Genomic DNA, 3,892 nt, shown 5'->3' with positions numbered 1-3,892 from the left:
AGATAGAATAAGATTTGTCAACATAGTATCAAATGGTAGTAATAGTAGTATGTTTAGCATACTCCTATTACTTATTAGATCTAAGAAATTTACTCGGTTTTGAATATAAATCATCTTGGCAAAATAAATATATTTTGAAATATATAATATTCTAGAAATATAAAAATTATTTACCTTTTCTTAAAGAGTTAATACCTAATATCCCCCAACTTATTCACGTTATGCAAGTTTAATACTTAAATTATAGGGTATTGTTGTTGCCCCCTAAACTATAACATTTCCTTTCTAAAAACTCACATTCAATGCCAAGTGCTACTGAGAGCAACTTTACTCATTTTGTATTACGTGAGAGCAAGAAAATAGGCACAAACAGAGTATCCATGTGGCATTTTACATGCTTTTTGTAAAATTAATTTTTCTTATTTTTTTTAATTCATTTATTTCTCAAAACACTACATTTTTTGCTAATTACAGTAAACTAGTTGACATACATAATCTTAGAATAATAGCAAACCAAAAATAATTTAATAAAAAAATGAAAAATTCAGTTGCCAGTCACAAATAAAATTTATTAATAATGATAGACTTAGTTTAAAAAACATAACTCATATGTGCACAATATTTTTTTAAAGTACATTTTAATTTTTAATCTTTTTAATTTGCATTTAATACTATTGAGTAAATTTATTCTGATTTGTTTATTCTTTTTGTTTTATTTTCATTTTAGGAATATGAACTTTCAACTGGATTTATGCTATATATAAAAAGTTGTTGGGTTTTGAAGAAGAAAAAAGAAATCAACAAATTTAGGTAAGCCAAGAAAAAAGAACAAATGAGCAAAAATTTGTTTTTTGCTTTACTTTTCAGTTTTTTTTTCTATTACTGTTATTTTAGAGTGATATTTTTTAGCTGAGTTTACTGTTATGATATAATTCAATCGTGATTACCAATAACGTTTGTGGTGGGTGATAAGTACGTATTCCTTCATCCTTAGCCAGAGGTCTCGGGTTCGAATCCTAGGTACAGAGTTGCCTTTATTAGGAAGCGTTTTATTCTCCAGTGTGAGGCTTACCAACGTGAGCCGAATTTAGTCGGGCCCCTATATGGATATCGAATACCGGATGAAAAGATAAAAAAAAATCAATTGCAATTTCCTGCTCGATTTATTATTATTTGATTATTTTATTTTAATGTTACTATTATTAAAGGTTATGGGTTTAGTTGCTGTTATTAACAAAATGTCTGAAGAAGAAAAAATTGAATAAGAAAGGAAAAGAAAAAATACTAAGAGATAAGAACAATTAATTTAGAAAATGAATGTAAACATGCCAGATGGATGATCTTTTGGCTTAATCTTTAGCTCTCACACACTATAAAGACGGTGAAGCCATTTTCCATGTCACTTAGCACTGCAAGGAGATATTAGGAAGAATGATTATAGTTCGGGAGGAATAGCAACACCCATTAAAGTTGTAAAATACGGATTGTTTCAGTGGAATTTTTAGACATTAACTCGTTTATTAACTCAGTGGAATTTTTAGATTTTTAGATTGTTTCAAGTATATTCTTAATGCTCCAATTAGTGACTAGTTAATTAAGTATATGATATTTAAAGGGAGAAATAATAGTAGATAGTTTAGATAAATATTAGTATGATCAGAGATAATCTATTTCTTAGGAAGTATGTAAGAATCTTAAAAGACATATCTAACTAGAGGTAGTGGTAATATGTTTTTTATTTTAATTTTTCATCCGGTGTTTGATACCCATATTGAAGCCCGACTATATCTAGATTCGCGCCGCATGAGGTAATATGTAATGTCTCATAGTTGACCAAAAAATATTTAATATCTCATAGGAATACCCTCTATTTCCCTTTATCCCTATCAACATCTTTTTCTTTCCTTTAAAATGTTATTATGATAAGCATAGTCAATTTTTCACAACAATTACTTTAAGTTGCACATATTATAATTTTTGTTGGTTTGGTTCTTACAAAATTATTATTAAATCATTACAAAAATTTGACGTATATAGGCCTCGATTAGTAATATGGTCAATAAAATTAATTATCTTCTTTAGGTTTTGTAGACAATAAATTGCATTGAGAAAATAAAATTAAGACCAAAAAATATTGCAACAATTGTCAAGAACGCATACAGCTTGTAACAGAGAGGTAAAATACAATCACCTCGCCGTTTTCCTTCCTTTTTTTGAATGAATAGCTTCACTATAAATTACTTTCTTTGCCTTTTCCTTATGCAGTTAAACGTCACTGGGCATTCGATAGTATCCCCATATGATAAGCTGCAAGTGAGTGATGAATCTATTGGAGGGCCTACGTCTAAAGTGAAGTCATCTTCAAAGGCATCATCTCTTTCTCATGACAAAGCCCTAAAAGGACAAACTCCAATTGAGATAACTCGCATCCCACTAATGACAAATACAACAATATCTATTTTTGAAGGAAAGAGCATTGTCTTTAATCGCAAAAAGGAATTCATCTTGGGACTTAGAGGATATTTACAACAGACTCTCCAAGACTCGTGCAGAACCGCTCTCATCTTATAGGGAGCAAATCACTGAGATTTTCGAGGATATGAAAAAGGCGAATATTTTAGATCTTTCTCCATTAGAGTGTTTATTGGATTCTCTTTTTGAGCTTGCTGCTTCATATGACCAAGAGCGATCCGATTTGGCTAATAAGATGAGTCAAGATGAGAAGCTGGAGCTAATTTCCAAAGCTAAGGAGCGTCTTGAATCGTTCAAACTTAAAGCAAGTGAGAAAGTCAAGAAAGTTTCCTCTAGTGAAAGAAACTGAAGAGAGTTGTGAAGAACTTGCAGACATTATAACAAGAGAGGGAGAACCTCGAAGGTGTTATAGAAGCGACTCAAAAGGAGGTTGAAGAGATTCATGCAAAAGTTTCAGCTGCCGAGACTGAGCTCTCTTCATATGACACCATAAATTTGTTGACCGTTGATGATTCGGCCAATTTGGAGGAGAAGAAGAAGAACCTAGAGACTAGCTGTCAAGAATTAATCAACTACAAGTTTTGTTTAGAGTAGGCTATTAGCATTATCTCCTTATGTTAGATTGACCTAGTGGATATTTATTTTATCTTAAATAAGATTGCTTCTCTTTTGCTTTACATTGCCCGACATTTATCTTAGTCGCATAATTTTCAGCTTTACGCGCTTGTAATGAAAGATTCATATCTTGTCGTGGGAGAGTCCAAATAAGGAACCGTTTGATTTCTAGAAAATTAGACTTCAATATATAAATAATATCCAAAACTTAGAATCATACACCTTCAGAATCGCCCCAGATAATACTTTTGAAACTAACTTTAGATTCCACCACGTTGAAAATTTCAGATTTGTCCAGTCTCACCAAAAAAATCATATCTTGGTGTAGAAAAGTCAAAATAACAAACCGTTTAATTTATTGAAAACTAAACTTCAAAATCTAAAATATATCCAAAATATAAAATTTAATGACTTAAGGATAGTTTCAAATGATAGTTCAAAGTCGACTTTGGTTTCTGATATGTCGAGAATCCCAAATTAGCGCAACTTCACCAAAATTTTTGTATCTTGATGTGGAAGCCTCGAGATCGCAAGACCTTTTTTAATTGACAAAAATTCAAATTAAAGAGATTCATTCTCACCAAATATCTTGGGTTCAAGTCTTACTGAATTTGAAACATCGTGAAGGCTTCACCAAAAAAACTTGAAGGTTTGGCGAACATGAAGGCATAGCGAATCCCCATACTTCAATGCAAATGCTTGGCAGCCTCCTAAAAGATATTAATCATTTTATTGAAGACACCAATTTACCATAGCGGCTTGCCCCCTTTAAATCAAATGGGATCCAAAGTTTAACAGAAGAATG

This window comes from Nicotiana attenuata, chromosome 3 (genome assembly GCF_001879085.1).
Source record: "Nicotiana attenuata strain UT chromosome 3, NIATTr2, whole genome shotgun sequence".
Classification (NCBI taxonomy): Eukaryota; Viridiplantae; Streptophyta; class Magnoliopsida; order Solanales; family Solanaceae; genus Nicotiana; species Nicotiana attenuata.
This window is presented reverse-complemented; position numbering follows the sequence as displayed.